General features: G+C 43.1%; 1 long non-coding RNA gene across 1 annotated transcript; it reads left to right on the top strand.

The window, feature by feature from the left end:
• Positions 1-1,176: 1,176 nt before the first annotated feature.
• LOC140626718 (uncharacterized) lies at positions 1,177-21,195 on the top strand. Its single transcript, XR_012025773.1, has 4 exons — positions 1,177-1,278; positions 1,498-1,636; positions 9,462-9,557; positions 20,898-21,195. It is a non-coding gene; the product is annotated as an uncharacterized lncRNA (long non-coding RNA).
• Positions 21,196-21,363: the final 168 nt, after the last annotated feature.

Raw genomic sequence — 21,363 nt, 5'->3', positions numbered from 1 at the left:
CTCAAGGGTTTAGCGCCTGCCTTTGGCCCAGGGCATGATCCTGGAGTCCTGGGATCAAATCCCACATTGGGCTCCCTGCATGGAGCCTGCTTCTCTCTCTCTCTCTCTCTCTCTCTCTCTCTCTCATGAATAAATAAATAAAATCTTAAAAAAAATATGCAGCCCAAGTGTGGAAGTCTTCCCTTCATCATAAACCAGGTCAATGTAGTAACAGTAAAAACACAGCAATACGAAGTTATGGGGGAAGGTATTTCTGTTTTCAAAACTTAGTTTTGAAAAACAAAGCAAGTAGGCTTCTTTGAAAAACATGACAGGTCGTTTATTACACTTTATTACACAACACTAGATTGCAGCTGGTCTAGTCCTGAGCCGGGGTCTCCAGGGGCCCCAAGTCTTTAACCATGTCCACAACAGAACCTTTCCACAGACATCCTGGCCGTTCTCTGAACTCGGGTTCCTACCCCCTGTGGAAGACTTCTTTGTTTCTCAGCATATATGATAAAAAGAGCAATCCTTCAGAGCCTGCAGGAGTTATCTGGTCATTAGGAGTTGCTGCTTCTCTGGAACTAGATTCCAAGCACCCTAAAGGCCCAAATACCATTCTACGTCTCCTCTTTCTGCCTATTGCCCTCTGCCCATTTTTTTTTTGAGATTGTATTTATTTATTTATTCATGAGAGACACAGAGTGAGAAGCAGAAACACAGGCAGAGGGAGAAGCAGGCTCCATGCTGGGAGCCCAACGTGGGACTCGATCCCAGGACCCCTGGATCACGCCCTGAGCCAAAGGCAGACGCTCAACCACTGAGCCTCCCAGGCGTCCCATTATGGCCCAGGTCGAGCACCTGGCAGATAATGCTCATCAAGTATAATGTGTCCAGCGTGTAATGCCCCTGGAGCATAATGTGGGTACCGTATATTGCATGTAGCTTGTCATGCCTGCAGTGTGTGACACACATAGTTCAGGGGCACGTAGTGTATGATGCTTCCAGACCATACCACACCTGGCATGATATAATGTGAGTGTCGTTGCACAGATGGCCAGACTGGCACCATCACCACTCCGTTCATCTTCCTCTGTCGCTATGCAAATTTTACGTCGAGATCTTTTACTATTTTTTTTTTTTTTAACCATGTGCAGCCTACACCAGCAGCTCACCTTCCTTTCAATCTTTTTAAGGGCAGTTCTTCAGGGACCTCAAATAGCCAAAGGAAAAGCCCAGTACATTCTCCAATACTTTGCCCCGTCTCGCCCCCACCTGCTGGTGCAGCACCATTTGGTAAATGCGGTTGCTCTCACGTCCTGAACACTCCGAGGAGACGGGGATGGGATCTGATTCCCCTCCTGGGTCATCCGGCACGTGGCCCCTGGTGACCTCCGTGGCTGGACAGCGCAGCCTGACCTCTGGGGCACACAGGGAGGGGGCGGCCGGTTCTCCCTCTGCCCTTCGTCTCGCTGGGCCCTGCCAGCAGTGATGTCTAATGTCTCTGCTTGGCAGCCACGGCCTGTGAGGTCATCTCTGCAAGGCGTGCTGTTTCCTCCAGCTCCTTGGCTCTCTGGCTGCGACTCAGTGTTTATGATCGCACCAACGTGTGAGGAACGCGGTGTCGAAGAACAAGGCCCAGGCTGGCACCAAGGTACGTGTGGATGTGTTCTCGGGGAAAGCAGGCAAGGAGGCTGGTGGGGATACCTGCGTGAGAGGTGCTCCCTCCAGCTCTTGGCAGGACATCAAGTCCCGAAAGGAGGAGGATGACCTGTCATGTTCAGTCTAGTTTGTGCTGTGGCTCAGAGGCCAAAAGGAGCCGTGTGTTCCCAGGCCAGGGTGAGCAAAGCTCCCGTGCAGCCAGTACGTGCTCGAGGCCACACACGATGACATCTGTGCAGGAGGAAGAACGACGTTACACCTCGTTGGAGGGGAGGGGGTGAGAACCTGTGCACCGCAAATCAGACTTGCTCCTAGGATGGGAAGAGGCATTAAGAAGTGCTCTACGATATGGAAGTGAAGGCACACAGGAAGGGGAGTCCCGAGCAGAATGAGGTCCTTCAAACTCCAGACGATGGTCTTCGGTGGAAAGTTGTCATGGTCTCAAAGGGCAGTGAGATCACACATCTCATTCACATGCTGACCCAGGGTGCACACATGAGACACAACTCTTTATTTTGTCTGCACGCATTATGATTTCTTTTCTGAGGGCTCACTGTGCACTTGCAAACCTAGTCTTGTCTGATGGTTTAAACAGCCTCTTCCATGAATGTTGAGGTCACACGCGAGGCTCTCAGCTGTCCCTGCCTTCTTCCTCCCTCCCTGGGAAGTAGTGTCCTCAGAGATGGTGTCCGGGCAACTGACGCTGCCTTATGGCAGAGGGGAGAACTCTGGGTCCTCTGGCTTCTCTGCTTCCTAGAGAAGCTGCCTGCTACTCCCTTGCTATAGCAGGTGCACAAGTACTCACATGGGGCTACGCAGTCGACTCCCTGAGGACTATTTCCAGGTTCTAACCATGACATTTAGGAAGCAGAGTGGCCCCTGCAAACTATGTTTTAAAGTCTCCTGTCATCAGACCATGCAGTATGGCCAAGCTGACCCTGATGGGGCTGTGCCCGGGCCATGATGGATCTGCTTGTTGTCAGAGAGCCCATAGGGAGCAGACCAAGAGCCCCTCCTCACCTCCACTGTCTCTCTCTCTCTTCTCCTCCCTCTATCCCTTCTTCTCTCACGGTCTGCCTCTCTCTTTCATAGCCCCTGCCCTCTGGGTCTCTTATAAGTCCTGGAGCACAAATTTAAGCTCCCAAGAAAGTGAGAACAGCCAAGAGTAACAGGGCGATCACCTAGTCCAGTGATATTCCAACACACATTAGAGATACAGCACTTTAAAATAATAGTAAGGGCAGCCCGGGTGGCTCAGCGGCTTAGCGCCACCTTCAGCCCAGGGCCTGATTCTGGAGGCCCGGGATCAAGTCCCACATCGGGCTCCCAGCATGGAGCTTGCTTCTCCCTCTGCCTGCTTCTCTGTCTCTCTGTGCTTCTCATTAATAGATAAATACAATCTTAAATAAATAAATAAATAAATAAATAAATAAATAAATAAATAAATAAAATAATAGTAATAATCTAATTTGGAAGCCCAGTATGCCAGACAGATGAAAGCAGAGCTGGCCTGTTGAGGCAGGTAAGGGAGAGACCAGAATTTATGGGATATGAACCCCAGGGCTTCACAGGTATCATCTCTAAAATACATGGATCTTTTTCCAACCCATCATCTCCCAGATGGAGAAGTTGGGTCTAACGAATGAAAGTAAATTGTTATGCAAGTTACAAATGGCAGAGCCTAGACCCAAAACCTTTCTCTGAACCTCTCGCTATATCATGCATTAATTTTCCCCGAAACCTTAACTTGATCACAAGGACCATATGCTACCGATGTTCAAATGGCAAATCCACGTTCTGATGCTCCAGAGGCAATGGATTTCATTGGCAAGAATGAACAATTCACTATCAAAAACAAATATTCCAACAGCCACGCTCAACTGCATAACAAGTGAAAAATTCTAACATGTTTCAATCTGAGTAGTCTTTACTTAATGACTTCCTCATGTCTGGCCCTAATGAGACATCCCCATAAAGTCTCCTTGAAGCGTATAGTCATGCTAAAGTCACAGAGACACAAGCAGACACTGCCTCCTAAATACTCCGTGTAACCTGGGTCTGTTCTGATTCATAGACTGCTGAGAAATGAATGGAAAAGCCTCAGGATGTTAGTGGACCGTTTCACATACTTGCTGAAGAAAAGCTTACTTGAGGCTTACAGAGCAGGCAAGTAAATAATTGACTTTAGACCATGATTAGAATGCCCTTCCAAAATGACACAAAGAAGTGAATTTCAGGGAGATTTTGAAGATAAATTTTGAAAAAAATTTCAAAAACATTTTGAAAAAAGAAGTGTGTCCGGCATTTTCATTCCCTATCAAACAGCTGGCATTTGAATCTTCCAAGCCCAAGTCATTGTTGGCTGGGGGGAATGGGAATCAGTGGGCCATCTATTGCGTGGTCCATGACTTATAAACACATCTTGTCACTACATGTGTTCAGGCAATTACTGGCCAATTATACCTGCAAACTACCTAGTAATTAAAGATGGAGTCTTTGCGTGGGCTGCCATTTGGGAAGCAGTGCCTGCTTCCTTACTTCACTGGCATGATCACATCCTCTTGAGATGACCAAATGCCATAAGAAGCCAAGAGGTAGGTGATCCATTTATAGGACAACTGAATTACGGAGAGCAGATGGCTCTGATTCTAAAGTGGTTCAAAGCAATCCTTCCTAGGGTGAGAGAAAAGCCATAAGTTACTAAGGAACCATCTCTGGAAATGCCCACGCCCTGGTACACATGTGAGGTGAATATTTTTGCAACAACTGTCTACCAAGCAGATGGCAAAAAACCCTCACAAAAGATCTGTCAGGCTCTGGGCACTGTGTTGAGTGTTTTAAATCTACCTTCCATTTAATCTTTCCAACTAACCTGGGAGATATATGCAATCATCTTTATTTTACAGATGAGACTCCAGAAGCTCAGAAAGGTCAAAGAATGACCCCATGGCCCCTCTCCTAGTGAATGGTTGAGTTGGAACATTCACCCATAGCTTCTACCTGCAAATCCTGTGTTTATCCTTTTTCATCTTTCTGGGATAAGGGAATGGAAGAGAACTTAAAGGTGTCATTTCAGCCTTCCAGGAGATTACTGAAAATGAAATGACTCTGGAACAATTAAAAGTATCCCATGAGGGCAGCCCCGGGTGGCTCAGCAGTTTAGCACTGCCTTCGGCCCAGGGCTTGATCCTGGAGACCCAGGATCGAGTCCCACATCAGGCTCCCTGCATGGAGCCTGCTTCTCCCTCTGCCTGTGTCTGCCTCTCTCTCTCTCTCTCTCTCATGAATAAATAAATAAAATCTTTAAAAAAAATATCCCACGAGCCAAGACAAAAGACTGTAATGTGGATTAAAAACAGCACACCAAGAGTAGAGAGTTAAATGTCTGTTTATGCACAGTTAATCTAGAAGGACATCCTAAATGGATATGAGTTTGGAGCCAAGGTCTATAAAATATGAGTGACTGTTTTTAGCCTCATCTACAGCAAGTGTTAAGGCGCTGTGGCACCATCAGCCTACCTTGGTGCCTATTGGATAGGGATTGAAAATATGCTTCTTACCCTGGAAAACATAATGTGCTAGAAATCACGGTGAGGTGGAATCATGTGTTTGACAGCAAACCAGCTGCTCAAGAAAAACCTTGGTTTGGGACCTGATTTTAAGTGTTTGATAACAGAGCCCCAGTATCTTTTCTTTTCCTGACCATTTTAGAGAATAGTGCAAAGCTAGGAGATACTATGAACAGTTATCAAGTTCTGTGTAAGTCCTGCTAGTCTGGAGACCAGTAGACGAGGCATAAATGGTAGACATTTGGAGCAACTTTAACAATTGAAACATGAGCTCATTGCTGGCTCTAGAAAGGAACAATTGCTAAGAGCAGGAGTAAAGTTTCTATGAGTTTGAAGAATCCTCAAAGGATGGTTGAATGAGAACTTTCTTAATAATGTCAGGTATTAGAGTGGGTGATTGGAATTAAGGAAAAAGGAGGAATAAAGAAAGAGACCTGGTTTTATCTGTTATCAGCAAGTTGGCTTATCACTCCACACTTTACTATTCTCATTTACATAATTCAAATAATACAACGTATTTGTATATGAAACATATGCAAGAGTACTTTGTCAGTTCAGGAAATCCTTTGGTCATACCATGTTATTAATCCCCTGGATCCTTGCTATACAATTCCAGATCAATGAAATTCATATATTTTTATGAAAGATCAAGTATTTTTCTCACTAATTTATGATGAAAAGGACTATAATCCAGCAATAACATTTCACTTAAAATAATGATCAGATTTACAATAAAAAATATTTTTAAATCTCTTTTAAAATTTCTAAATGGTTATCACTGCTCTAGAAAACAGCTGTTATCCACTATTAAAAGATCCAACTTGCCATCCACGATGACAGAGAACAGTAGCCACCCTTGTGAGCAGAACATAACACATAGCATTGTTGAATCACTATGTGGCACACCTGAAACTAATGTAACATTGTGGGTCAACTCCACTGCAATAAATATTGAATTATTCTGTTACAATGAAAATGATGACTGTTATTTTTTTCTACAAATAGGCTGAGATTTCTACCCTTTGGCTTGATGCATGTTGAGAATTTTAGCCAAATGAACTGAAAATATTTGATGAACAATTACATAATATAAAAGTTCTGAGATGAAGGATTGTCTTTGTCATTTTGTGACTCCTAATAAATAATTCAACACTGCTTAGGAAAAGAGATTTCTGGCTAATAAATTATAAGTCTCCCTTATATTTAAAAAAAAAAAAAACACCTCTCAGTCAATTAGAGTAAAAACACCATGATAATGTAAAAAAAAAAAGTAACAATAAAAATTATTTTTTGAGTGCTTAAAAAAGGTCCAATTCAATGAGCCTGAAAGCAGGGTACTCAAAGAGTCTAAATCATGACAGTGTGAAAATTTTTAAATTTTCTTTATTTGTATTTTTCTATTGTTTGAACAAAGATGCTATCTGTAACTTGGCTAAATGACATTGGTAAATAGTTTAGCTGTTCTGTACCATTGGCAACACACCTATAATATAGCCTAATTAAGGAAATGAATGGGAATAGAATGGGAAAAGATGAGATAGTATTTGTTGTCACTGACCCCAGGGTGTCACAGACAAAAGATCTACATTACCTTGAGTTCTGATATCTTCAAAGGCAATGATAATGTTCAACAATATACCTTTTCAGGGGGGGGCACCTGGGTTGGCTCAGTGGTTGAGTGTCTGCTTTTGGCTCAGGGTCATGATCCCAGGGTCCTGGGATCGAGTTCTCCATCAGGGTCCCTGCAGGGAGTCTTCTTGTCCTTCTGCCTATGTCTCCGCCTCTTTCTCTCTCTCTGGCTCTCGTGAATAAATAAATAAAATCTTTAAAAATATATGTACTTCTTTTCTTTATCTTCCTCCAACAAAGTTATGTTCAGCTTTCAATTAATTGCCAGCTTGAGGAATGCCAACTAACCCTTCCCTCCCATGTTCTTGATGAAGGTTGCAGAGCCAATCTATTTTGTATTGAGGCAGGAATGTTGATACATCAACTCTGAGTGCCCTTTTACCCTCTTCCCTGGTTCTAACCCCATACCTGCTGTTCTGTGAATCACTTTCAATCCTAATTAACCAGAACCTGATAAATGCATCCTCAGCAGCCAGACAGTGAGGGCAGTAATATAGCTTCCAATATGAGATCCAGCCCTCCAGTGTGGTACCCAAGGTGAAGGCTGGGTCCCAGACTTGCTTCCTTCAAGAAACTAAGCTGGGAAGCAACAAGTAGAATGTGTAGGAGCAAGCACCAGCAGACCTGGGAAGTTGCTCAAGCACAGCTATTAGAGTCTGTTGCTTTAGGAAGAGAGGTGAAGACACATAGGAGTAAAAGTACACAACTGAAGAAAAGATTACCCATAGCTGGTGGGGAGGCCTAGGGGTGTAGCCTAGAGGGAAGTACACAGGTTATTAGCAATTTCCTTCAAGTTGGATTTTGGGGAATTTTAAACAAATGAAACAAGGCAATTTGCTGTTGCTATGTATATATATTTTTAAGTCTACATTTCTTATTATTGTGATAGCCAGTTTATTTTTATAGCATAGCTCATGTAAGAAATAGCTAAGTTAAGAACAGAACTGAAAATCCCAGCAAGGGGATGCTGACATGGGACAGTCGAGTGCCTATAGACCTCTATCTAGGGGGTTCATGGCTCTGAGGACCCACTTTTCATGCCAGGAGCCTCACAACTGGAGAAGGAACCTTCCAAGCCCAAGGAAGCCACCAGGTTTCAGAGAAGCTCTGGGTGATCATGTCTTTATGGGTAAAACTCAAGAAAATGCCAACCTTGTCTTCTGAACGGGTTTGACTTGTAAGGGGAAAATGTCACACCTGTGACAAGGACAGTCCCTCGGGGAATTGCTGTGATAGTAAGAGTCCTTCTCACTTTCTCTCTCCACTCACTCAAGCCCTTGTGCTACTTCTGTAACCACTGTTTCCACTTCCTAAAACCACTACCTCCCTTTGTCACACCTGCCTGTAAGAGGGGAAGCAATGGTGAAGGTAAAATCGTGGTGGTGAGGCACTTGGGTGGCTCAGGCAGTTGAGCATCTGACTCTTAATTTCAGCTCAAGTCAGGATCTCAGTGTTGTGAGATCAAGCCCCGAGCTGGGTTCCGCACTCAGCATGGAGTTTGCTGGAGATTCTCTTTCTCCCTCTTCCTCTGCCCCTCCCCTCGCTCACAATAAATAAATAAATAAATAAATAAATAAATAAATAAATAAATAAAATCTTAAAAAAACATGGTAGCTACAGAAGCCATTCATAGCTCTGAGTCTCCAACCCTTAGATTTACTGAGCATGGAATGACCAAGTTTCTATCCTTTCTTATAAGTCTCTGATACCACGTATCAGGAAATGTTGTGATGAAGATGAGTCTTATTTTGGGTCTTTCCTCACCTGGAGAAGTAGTTGTTGAGACAGAAATTAGGGAGCAAGTAACTTATTTGGGAGAAGATTGCAAACAACAGTAGGGAGTGGGGATTGGGGATGTAAGATTGACAGGAAAAAGTGGCCGATAAAGAGTAATGATGTCAGTGACCACTTAGGGCAACTGAAGTTTACTCCTGCTGGGGTACTCCATGTGTCACATGTTTCAGTGGACATCCCCCTCGCTGGATGTCCAGAGGTGTGGGGGAAGTGGAGTATTAATACCCTAACTCCAGTATATAGGTTACAAGCTCTTGTGAGGAGGACATTAATTCCCTGGTATTTCTGACCCGTGGCACAGGTGGGAAACCAGGCTCTCATGGCCAGAGAAAGCCATCGGGCAAAGAGATGCAAAGGTTGGTGGTTGAAAGGTGGCCCTTGTTCACTGAGCTGGGAAGAGCAGGAGGACTGGGCAGTGACCATCTTTGTCATACGTGGAAGTTCCTCACTACTTCGTGCTCTAATGCGTCTATCACAACTGGTTGGACTGCTGACTTCTGCTTGAGCACTTCTCCTAACAAATGATGGCTCATATAGGAGAGGGCTACTTCCCCACTAGGGTTGCAATTTAGTAAAAGGCTCCCCAAAGTGTGGGCACATTCTCGGTCTTCTTAGAACGCCTATCTCCAATGATCTCAGCACAGGAGTTCTAGGCTGGGTTAAATGGGTTAAGTTTATATGGCACAAACGAAAGTTCCAAACAAAATCATGTCTGTCTGCTGAAAACCACTGAGGGCCATAGACACAGAAGGCCTCAAGTGGGTTGTTAACTCACCTAGTGATTCTCTGAGCTAAGTTGGTGTGGTCTATCGTCCTCTTTCCTAGGATCTAAATCTGTTTCCCAAGTCTGATCCTTGGTCTCCAAGTCCACAGAGATATCCACTCCTGAACCCCATCAAATGCTGTGCCAGATCTCTGGAGGTAGGCATGCAGTTTAGATCTCCATAAACCCCATATTCTGACATTGCTTTGTATCACTCTTCAATCATGCTATGAGTTTCTGAAAGGTAGAAATATATCTTTGTATTTACCAAGTACAATCTCTGACACTTGAGGATATTGAGTAAATGTTAGACATGCCCAGAAAAGGCAGAAGCATAAAATCTCAGGGCTCTACCCAGATTCTTGTGGTTTATGATCGTAGCTGATCCCGCTCCTAGGACACAAGAGTCACTCCAGTATGATGTCTCCAAACACTGCCATGTTTTTGAGGAAAAGATGAGGAAGAGGAAAGATGAGGAAGATGAGGAAAAGCCACTTAGCTTTGAAGCTTTTGTTTATGACATGAAGAGAACAGGTATCAGCCAAACAAGGCATGAGTATAGAAAATGACACTGTAGTCTCCTACACTTAGATAGAAGGAGGATATGAGGGGACAGGCAGCCTGGAACACTTGTACAGCTCCAGGTATATTGCTCCACTGTGTCCCTGAACTTCAGAGAACTCGAACGACCAACATGGCATAGGCATTCACTTAGTTTCTGAAGAATGGAAGCAATAGTGACAATGAGTAGGCGCTCAGAACCCAGGTTTGGAAGGAAACTTGGAGATCATCAAATCTATTGGTTTCACTTTTCTCTTGAGGACTTGGAGGCCCACAGATGAACAATAACATACTCAGGGTCACAAAATAGTTGGTAGCTAACCACAGGGAAGCTCTTGCTTTGAGAGATGCTTATGGGTTGCAAGGCCTCTCCTTTAGGGAAAGACCCATAAAAGGTCTACATCTTCTACATAAGAACCTAATGTGTCATATAATCATAGAATATCATTTTGCAAAGTATGAACATGTAACTTACAAAAAATGTAACTTGCAGAAAGACCTCCCTGAGACTAATCACACAAACACATGCATACACACTATCTCTCTCTTCTAAATCTCCTTCTGAGAAACTTGAATATAGCTCTGATGCCCCTCTATCTTGGCTGTGTTAGAAACATCCCAGAGATAGTGGACAGGGTAGTGTGTCTGGGATTAGTAAAGTTCATTCTCATTCTCTCTCTCTCTCTCTCTCTCTCTCTCTCTCTCTTCATTTGTGTAGTTATTCTACATTCAGGTATTTAGGGATCATATATCTATGCCTACTGCTATAAAAATTGCTGGGATTCATAATAGAACTTCCCTAATCCAATATAGCTATGCTCTCTATCTTTGGGGAATTTCATGGTTTAACAGTCAACAGTAGACCTAGCATTCAGGAGACCGTACAAAGCAGAGTATGATTAAGTGCTAAAATAGGTAGTTGGTCCCAGAGGTGCTCAGAGGTAGGTGAACTTCCTGGTGACTGACACAAGCAGGGAAGGAGGCATAGAAGGGGCAAAGTAGGCAGCCAAGAAAGGTCTGGTTTCATAGAAGCAGAGGAAGAAATTAATTCTTTTTTTTTTCAAGATTTTATTTATGGGGCACCTGGGTGGTCAGTGGTTGAGCATCTTCCTTTGGCTCAGGTCATGATCCTGGGGTCCTAGGATTGAGTCCCACATCAGGCTCCCTGCATGGAGCCTGCTTCTCCCTCTGCCTACATCTCTGCCTCTCTCTCTCTTTGTGTCTCTCATGAATAAATAAATAACACCTTTTAAAAAATAATAAAGATGTTATTTATTTATTTGAGAAAGAGAGAAAACATAAGCATGGGGAGGGGCAGAGGGAAAAGGAGAAGCAGACTCCTCACTGAGCAGGGAGCCCAGCATGTGGCTCCATCCCGGCACCCTGGGATCATGACCTGAGCCAAAGGCAGATGCTTAAACAATTGAGCCACCCAGGTGACCTGAAGAAATGAATTCTTGGTGATACCTCAGGCACAGAGATGGGAGAAGAGCAGAACCTGAGGTACCTACTGCTCCCATTTCCAGGTTAGGCAAAGTCAGGGCTCCCAGGCAAGACAGAGGTTTAAAGAGAGGACTTTACCTGCCCCCACTCTGTTCTCCAGTGGGAAGAATCAGCCTGTGTCTACTGTAAGTTTAAAAAGTACCTTCAAACCTGCTCATTACCTCAGGCAGAGGATTAATTAATGCAGAACTATAAAATATAGCACTCAGTTCCTGAAAGGATTTTGTTAGATAGCAATTCTCAACTTGTATGACACTGGGTTCAGAAACTTCACAAAGATTTATAGAAAGCGTAAAACACTGCTACAACTATTAAATGAGAAAATCTAAAACCCGAGAATGAGTGGCAGGGGAGAATGGAGAAATTATAAATCTGCCAAATGTTTGAGTCAACATCATATTGGAAGACAAATTGAAAACATCTGACTGTGAAAAATCATGGTCACTGAGTGGATTTGACAAGCTCTTGGTTAAGATGGTACAGCATGAGCTGCTGAGACCCACTGCATTGGATGGCTCTGTCTTTTTGCCAAATTCCTCCTGCCCGGAAAGGATTGCTGTCCTTGGTAGACTGTATGGGTTGGTGAAAAATGCTGCCCATAAATGAAACATAAAATAAAAATCAAATAATAAAAATGTAAAGACCATATATAAACATCTGGCCAAAGTGTTTAAAAAATCGGTGATCTGCTATGTAAAATCCCCAATATGTAGTCATTTAGATGATAGAATTCTCATTTATTTCTAAGCATCGGATATTTTATAGAAGCGACTTCCATTACCCTATATATTTGTTCATGAACATCTGCCGTACATAATTTTCATCCTGGTAACATTTCTCCATTTTGGAACAGCAGTCAAAGGTGCCTGGAAAGTCTTCTTTTGGAAAACACACGTTGTCTTTAGCAGGCTAGCCATGATGGAGTCAAACGGCAAGGAGAGGTTTATCCAGGTGAGGACAGGAGGGAAATCCAGGTAACCCTCTCTAATAGTCTGGACTAGCTGTGCTTCTTGATGCCATCTCCTGACTTCACTCAGTGATCAGCTCTCCTTAAGAACACACCAGTGGCACAGAGAGGTATCCGTTTGCTGTCCAGTCCATCAGACCCTAAAGTTTAGAGACCGAAACAGAAAGATGTGGTGGCAGTAGTGTGTTGCCTTCTTCTTTTCCTGGATATCATATTTATTTATTTATTTATTTATTTTTGGATATCATATTTAACTGACAAATTTAAAGACACAGGAAGAGAACATCTGAGGGGTAAATGCTATGTAACCATCTCAAGGGAAAAGGCTTGCTCTAGAAGAAGGTAGAAATATCTAAATATCCTATTAAAATCACTTTGGATATTCTGAGATGAAAATATCAAAGGAGGAAATGAAGAATGCACTCATCATACAGGATCATAGAACTCATCTTAGAAGGCAGGTAATCCACTTTAGTAATCAACAGACACACACACACACACACACACACACCTCTTTATAGATGAGCACGTTAAGGATCAGTGACATGAAGTGACTCATCCTGACACAAAACTAATTAGAAGCAAAGCTAGAGCTAGAATTCAGACCTTTTAATTTTTCATGCATTTCTTCACTGCACTGTGCCTCTCGATTCACTAGAAGAAAGTCATCCAAACTTCAGAATGATTTGAACTATTTGAAATGAGACATCCCTTCCCCCCCGTCACATTGCCCTTCACTGTCTCTGCCCCATCCAGGATGTCCTAAAGCACAGAGCCAATCACCCCATTTCCTTTCACCAAAACCTACAGCAGCTCCTTATTTCCCACCAGAGGAGCCTGCAAACTCCAAGACCTGTTTCTCACTTAGGCATTCCACTCTGTCCAATGCCTTTTCACTTGGGGTGAAAGGTGAAATCCAGCCAAATCACTTCATCCTCCACCCCGTGTACCTCTGCTCATCCTATTCATCCCCCCCCCCGCCCCCACAGAAGTCCCCCCATGCCCATCTTCTCTGTGAAAATTCCACATGTCCTCTAAGGCCAGATCACATGCTGTCTCCTTGGAGAAGCCTTCCCGGAGACCCAGCTGTCTGGACTGCTCTCTCCGACTTTGCGTAGGTGTCTGCATCAGCTTGGATTACTGTCTACCACCTGCTCCTCTCTAAGCCCCTTGAGGGAAAATCCCTCTTACTCATCACTGCAACTCCAGAGCTTTGTACCATGCTAGACACAAAGCAGGTGCTCACTTAAAACAAACTCTTGAATAAATAAATGTGTAGTTTTATTAACTATAGAAGAGTTCCACCCTCTTCCACTCCAGAATCAATGGATTCCTGTGAAAATCATCCAAACATGGGACATCGATGAATAGATCAAATAATTAGCCAACTGTCCATTTTTGATCACAGACTTGTTTTGTTTTGCATGATTCTGCATAACCCTAGCCTCTTAGCAAAACTTTCACCAACTGGAAATTTAAAGTCAATTTTAAACTAAAAAGCAACCCACATTGTCTTTGGTAGAAAAAAATATGATTCCGTGCTAAGTTCCCCAATTATATTACATGGTCACACTTTGTCACTCTTCATTCATTTCAGTGATGCCACAGTGCCACAAGAAAGGTCCTATTGCAGAACTTGTCCGAAAGGCATAAAGCACAGTATCTGCTTCTGAAATTGCTTATTAAACATTTACATTAACATATGCACTTTGGAATATCAATGAAGAATAGTTTGGAGAAGAAAGTACTGGATAGAGAAGGGAGCTGGGGAGGGCTAGAGGGGCGTGTGCCATACTGTCAACCTATATGTGGTTATGGTGCTGTCAAGTTCAGCAGTTAAATATTTGGAGAGGCCAAACTATCCTCTTGGTGTACCCATTTTACAGTTAATGCCAACAGGTGGTAAACAATGACTCTCTCTTCCTGAGTGGCCCGGTAAGCCCGACAGAGGAAGTATGAGAGCCCCAGATCAGAGATTGGTCCCTTTCATTGGACAAGATCAAGGTGAAAGGCAAGGTCCATGAGGCCAGCTCAGGCTGGTCCTCGTCTTCTTTCTCCCTTTTTTCTCCTTCATGATGATCTTACTACTCCCAATATCCAAGGTGCCTGGCTGAGCATCATTCTTGTTTTCCACTGGGTGTTCATACTTACAGATGAGCTACCAGAGTCCCAAGGTGTCATCTTTCAGGGTCACACATTTAACAATTTCTCCAGAAGTAATTTGAATTTTAGGTACTCTTTTAAAAGGCCAAAACCAAAAAGAAAGGAAGCAAACTTTTATACCCAGCAAGATGAAGCTGCAGTGGTGCATCATCAGGTACCACTGACCACAGAGTCAGTATGTAAAATGGGGAGTTTTTGAACTCCTCTTTCCAGAATGCACCTACCTTTTTAACAGGGCCACTGGGGTTGGGAAGGCTCCAGTGGGAAGGGTTTGTGGGCGGAGGCAGCCCACCCGGTCTGTTGCCCTGCACTGGAGGGATGTGAGGACTGAGTAACGGAAGACTTGGCAGGTCACTTCTGAAAGGCCGCCAAGGTCTGTGTCATCCCTGGACTTCCAGATTTGTTCCTCTGTCTCATCCAAATAAATGCTCTGTTCACGGGGCTTGTAAAAGCCAGGTTTTCTTGCATACCTTCTTCCCAAGTTGGGCAGGCCAGCTCCTCTCCATCAAATCAGTTGTGATCCAAGCTGATTCTGCTTTAAAATGACTTCCAATTAGCATGCAGCAACATGGTATAAGAGTTCCAAATAGATCAATTAAATAGCTGCGTTGGGAAGAAATCAATTCCCACGGGTATCATTTTTTTGTCCTTCATGTGTTGGGGGAAAAAATATTTTCCAGTAAAAGATGACTCCTCTGTAAAAATATGAAACGATCTGATTAAAATGTTGTTTTCCAATGATGCATTTGGGGCTTATGGAAATTTTTCTTTTAATTCCTCTCTGTCTGACAGTCTTTATCCGCCAGACTTGGAATCATAAAGCTCACCTTGTCACCCTGACCTCTTTCTCCAGGGACAGCACACACATCACAGGTTATTATAACTTAAATGTGTATATATGTAGTGGAAGGATTACTAAACACCCTCAGTCCATTGTTCAGGCTCCATAGAATAGAAACATTAGATATACATTACTCCCTCTGTGTATGAAATCCCACAACAGATTTCTATAATAAATTTCTTATTTGTTATCAAAAACTGAACACTAACACATTGAGGGCATTTAAATAGAACTTCTTCTTTAGGATGATTAGCATATTCTGATTTTAATCAGTATCTGTTCTGTTTTCTCTACTATACAAGAATGACTGCATATTAAAGAACAACGATGTATATAAGTTTGTTTAGGGGGGGTGAGGGTTTGGTCTATTCATTTTTCAGCTCTCCTGGATATAAAATATTTACTTTCTTTGAGATAAATAACCACCTCTCTGAAATCCCAATCTTTTCCAAAAATTCACAGAGTTTGTTTCCGATCTGATTCCAGTCGCACTACAAATGCTCATCCTCCTTTCCAGGGAGAAGGTGAATCCTCCCCAGTCCCTGCTTAAAGAAACTCACATGGCGTTCCACAACTGACAGCAGGTGGGAAAAGCCTCATGAGTTTGGCTCCAACTCCACAATGAATTCTCTTGTCCCTTTGGTGAGGTCCTTTCGTGCTTGGTGTCAATAACCTCATCTGCAAAATGGGGTGATGCCACCATTCCTCTAATGAGTTGATAGGGCATTTGCTATGCACTATGGAGATGAATAAAGATATTAGCCTTTTGCCAGTCCAGCTAACTACAGTTTTTTCCTGAATTAATTGGGGGAAAAGTTTTCATTTTTGGTTGTATTGTAGTGAAATTTTTTTTTTAAGATTTTTTTTTTTTATTGGTGTTCAATTTACTAACATACAGAACTTATTAAACTCAACACCAAAGAAACAAACAATCCAATCATGAAATGGGCAAAAGACATGAACAGAAATCTCACAGAAGAAGACATAGACATGGCCAACATGTAGTGAAATTTTAAACACATAGAACTTTTAAATTTTAGAGGACCCAGATCTGTAATTTATCACATCCCTGGGAGACTTCTTCCATTACTTCTATACTTTAAAAAAAGTTCTTACCTTTTGAGGTTTCAGATGACTTATTTTTATTATCATCTTGCCATTTTTCTGTGGTTTTCTTTTTAAACACTTAATTCCCCCTTTTTTTTCCAGTTCTAATTTATTTTTAGACTTCTGAAGGGGAAGCCCTCTACTGTTTTGTTCCCCTTCGGTGCTCATAGTTTTCATGTGACCATAAATAGAGTATGGATAATACCACATCTCTCCACTGACTTGTGATGCTCCTTTTACCACCTGTTGCTTTCTTCTCTTTAAGAATCAGGCTTCTGAGAGAACATTACCTCTTCCTCCTCTGAAATGACACAGCGTCACATACTGGGTTGCTATTAGATTCCTTTAGTAACTTGTATCATGCCTTCTTTCAGAGCGCGACCTTCTCCAGAGTGTAGGGAATATGTCCTCTTGATTCTCCTTACTTTCACTCCATTGTCAGGTAACTCGTCATATGTCGTTTGAGTTGGATTCTGACAATGTATATCAAAATACACACAAGGATAGAAGACGGGAAATGCAGATGTGGAAAGATGCCTTCACTCAGTCAAGGCTGCTGGTCAGGACCCTTGACTGCTGGTTCCACAGAACAGACTGGAGGGCTGTGACTCCAGTTTCCAGAGAGGGCTGCCCTGACTAGGGTCATGCTGAATAGACCCTAGCTCTTCCTTGAAGGGAGCCCAACCCTTCCCATCCCATTTGACTGGGTCCTCCCATCCAGCTTCTCCATTTGAATCAGAATGGCAGTGTCAGCTAGGACACTAGGCACTAGCGGAAGCCCTCAGAGCCGTGACAACCACTTTTTCCCCATTCTGTAATGTAACTAGATGAGAGGGTTCCCAGAACCCATTCAATTCATTTTTGAGCAATAGAGGCCCAGCAACAAGCTGCCATCCTGGGATGACAATCGGGTCTACCATTCCTTGTAAAGATTTCATGAGCCATTAGCTATTGCATCTTTTGGTAGAGTATTTTCCTCCAATACACTTCTATCCTAGCCCATGTGTTATCTCAGGAGGGACACTTGTCACATTTGTCTTTCTGGCAAGAGGCACCCTGAGCTATTAATTTTAGAACCAAATTCTCTCAGCCTTTGTGCACTCTGGTATAAAATGATACCACACAGCCTCAGCTCCCCTTTTAAGAAGCCTACTTGATGTCCTAAGTCCCCAAAAGGATAATCCCCACCAGGGCAGCTCAGGTAACATTTTGGTCCTTCTCAATTTCAGAAAGGATAGCTACAAATTAATGTCCCGCTCACTAAGGTCACTTCGAGTGAGCCTGGGACAAATAAATATAGAGAATCCTTGACCCCACCCCTCTATCTTTGGAGGATAGGAAGCTATTGAAAGTCTTGAAAACACTTGCAATAGTACCCTGGAAGAGAGCGAAGTGGTTTAGGGAGAATTAGAGTCTAGTGAGTCAGGGTTTGAATCCAGACACCACCATGTTGAGATATGTGACTGGGGATGGTTATTTAGTCTCTCTGAGTATGGGTCTCCACATTTGTTAAACCGAATATCAGCCACCTTCTAGGGGTGTTGTGAATATCAGTCATATGTGCTTGAAGTGCCTGGCCCATCGTGAGCTCTCAATACGAAGTGGCTATTATTAGAACTGGAGTAAGCAAGGCTTATTTGGAGGTTCTTGGATGGTATGGGCAGAGATCAGTGAGGATGAGTATTGAGTTCTTCCCTGTATGTTCCCTGACACAAGGCCAGAGTAAGGACAAGAGCTGTATGGGCCACTAAGTTGCTCTCGCATTGGCATCTTCCCTAAACTAAGAGGGGTCAGCCTTGCAATTGATGGTAGGAATCAGAAATGGTAGGTGGAAGCTGCACTGGAAAGCTGTGGCTTGGCCAAATTTATGGGGCCCCTAATGCTCACAACCACCCCTTGCTCAGTCCGTCCCTCAGGGATTCCTCTCTGTGGGTGCAATGCTGGTGGTCAAGGCTGACTGCAATGTGAAAATGAGAAACAAGCATGTGTGTGGTCCCAGATGGCTAATTCCACCTGTCAGAGTCTTGTGAGAAAAGTTTCCAGAGTTTCCAAGAGAAAAGCAATGGGACAACACATGTCTGCACACCTGGAGCCCTGACGCCCCCCTGGTAGAGGAATAGAGAGCCATGTTTGCCCACTCAGCCTTATCTTTATTAATAGAAACTTGGGTAATGTCACCTGGAAGAAAAATAACAACCCTGGCAGAAAAGGGTATATATTTTAAGATGACACAGTTTATATTTAGAGACTGGGATTATGCCCCTTGGGAGACATGAAAGAAGAGGAAGCGAGATTATAACAGAGCATCTGGCCTGGGCAAATGTCATCTCCCAAAGTGGTTATGCTTCTCACAGATGCACACCAGAGCTGCGAAGGCACGGAAGGTGGGAAACCCAGAGCCCACCCATCTCTAGATGTTTCTACTACCCAAGGTGCTGAGAGGATAGGCCCTGAGGTCAGAGCTGGACCATCCTCGCCTGGACCAATGGAGGCTGAGCCAAGCGATGGTGTGCATTCACCACGGAGTGATTTTGGACAATGTGAAGTAAAGTGATGGATATTAGGTGTTTGAGACATAGCATACTTCACCTCTGAGGTACAGATTAGTATTCTCCACTGAGATTTCTAAGGACTGACATCATCATTTTAAGCAGAACTGGAAAGGTGATGTGCTAATTTGGCATACAATTATCACCTGTCTATGGAGAAGGTACAATCTGTTCTTGGATAATTTTTACATTAAGATTTTATTACTGCTTCCCCTAAAGTTGAGTAATCACCATAAAAACAACACTGCTTACCACATTTTTTAAGCTGCCTTCCATTTATTATCTCATTTTATTCTCATAATATCCATATAAAATTTGTCAAATAGCCTTTGACATGTTAATATAGAAGTTATTAATATAATCACCGTAGAATTTTTTTAGATCTAGGGAAATTGAATTAGAAATATAAAAATACCTCCACCTGGAGAAAACCACTGTTAATATCTTAGTAAATCTATTCTCATTATTTTTCCATGCATATTTTAGCAATATCTTAGCAATAGCTAAGATATTATGTATATAATGTGCACTATTTTTCAGGTAATATTATACCATAAGTATTCACTACACAAAGAGTTTTTCTATTCAAGCTTCTTTGCAAATATAATCTTAAAGCAGCATAGCATTGCATTGAAGAATGTGTTATAATGTACTTAATAAATTCTCAATGTTTGGAACTTATTGATTTCCAGTATTTTCTGTTCTGCTGCTTCAGTGAACACCTCTGTGGATAAATCATGATCTAGGATGAGGACTAGGAACTTGCTTTTACAAATGAGAAAGCACAAGTACAGACATCATCTATAGATTCTCAGCCTATGAAAGTGGGACAGCTATTGCAGTGTAGCCTGTCTTCATGCTTGACTCATTATAAAGAAGGAGAATGGAGATTTTCAACCCAGCCAAGGGAATAACACCATCAGAGCATTATAGACACAAGTTGTTACCTAGCATCATATTCATGTTGTCAACTCTTAACAACTAGATTAAAACTAAGAAAAGCATTTTAGATCAGTAGTTACAAACCTGACTGGCACAACATTATCACATCAAGAGCTTATTAAACTAAATCAATAGGTTTAAGGTAGAGTTTGAAAATCTGTATTAAGCAACAACAGAAAGAGAGGAAGGAAGGACAGAGGGGAAGGGAAGAAGGAAGGGAGGGAAGAAAAAATAAATGCAAAGGAAGTAGATAATCCTTCTGCTTTGAAGCAGACTTGCTAGCATTGCTTTGAAGTTATTTGGCAACTTCCCTATGATAACTGCTAACTTTGAAGAGATCATTGCCAAGATGGTTGACGTAGCAAGGCAATGTCACAAGGGCAGGAGGGCCAGTGGGACTCCTACGTGAAGTACTAGCCCTCTGGTGGGTCTCCTACCGAAAAGGAAGAACCAGGTAATGGATGCAACATAGAGTAATCTGAGCTCAGGTGTGGACATGGGCTCTGTAGCTCTGGAGCCCACACAGAAGGGACCAGCTGATCACCTACCACTGGCTTCTCTGGATGCCCTCAGTAACATCCATTTTGTGTCATAGATATGGACAAGGAGCTAGCCCTTTAACCCTGGCTTACATAGAGATAAGTTAAACTCAGCAATATCTCATTAGTGTGCTTGGGTACCACAAAGATGATTCCAAACTTGGCGATGGTAAAAAGATTAGAGTATCTGCTGGAAATTTGGGGTCAGCCATAAGCGTGTAGTTTGGGAGAGTCGTGTAAGGGTCACCTTTGTGCTCTGGGATCAGGTCACCTTCTAAAGATGACATCAGGGTGATCTGGTTTTATGTTCTTCTAATGACTTCCAGACCAAGCACGTTCCACGTGCAGTCCAGAAGATGAAGCCTCCAGATGCTGCTGCCTGAAGAGCCCACCTGGGACTGACTCATCCAGCTGGAGTTCCCTTCTCCTAACATCACGGCTCATCATGAAAGCAGGTCAGGTCTGCCTCTGAGGTTGTGCAGACAGCTGGTGGATGATTCAAGAAGCAAATCCCAGCTTGTTCTCACTTCCCCCATTATCTGGCCAGCTCGGCCCCTGAGCTGGAACGATTTCCCCGCCTTGGGGCGGCCACGGAAGGAAACACATGCAATCCTTTCTTACGTAGTGTGGTTCTGCTGAGTGCTAAATACACTAAAGGCAAGATACCACCAGGGAAAGTGGGGTGTGCTCATCTTGCCTGGAAATGCATTGCCATGGCACTTGAAGTTACCCAACGCCAACAGCATCCTTCCAGAGCAATCAATGAGAGGCAGAGTTCAATAGGAAAGTGTA

The sequence above is a fragment of the Canis lupus genome, chromosome 38, assembly GCF_048164855.1.
Source record: "Canis lupus baileyi chromosome 38, mCanLup2.hap1, whole genome shotgun sequence".
Taxonomy (NCBI): Eukaryota; Metazoa; Chordata; class Mammalia; order Carnivora; family Canidae; genus Canis; species Canis lupus.
The sequence above is the reverse complement of the archived record's forward strand: the minus strand, read 5'-3'. Positions and strand labels throughout refer to the sequence as shown.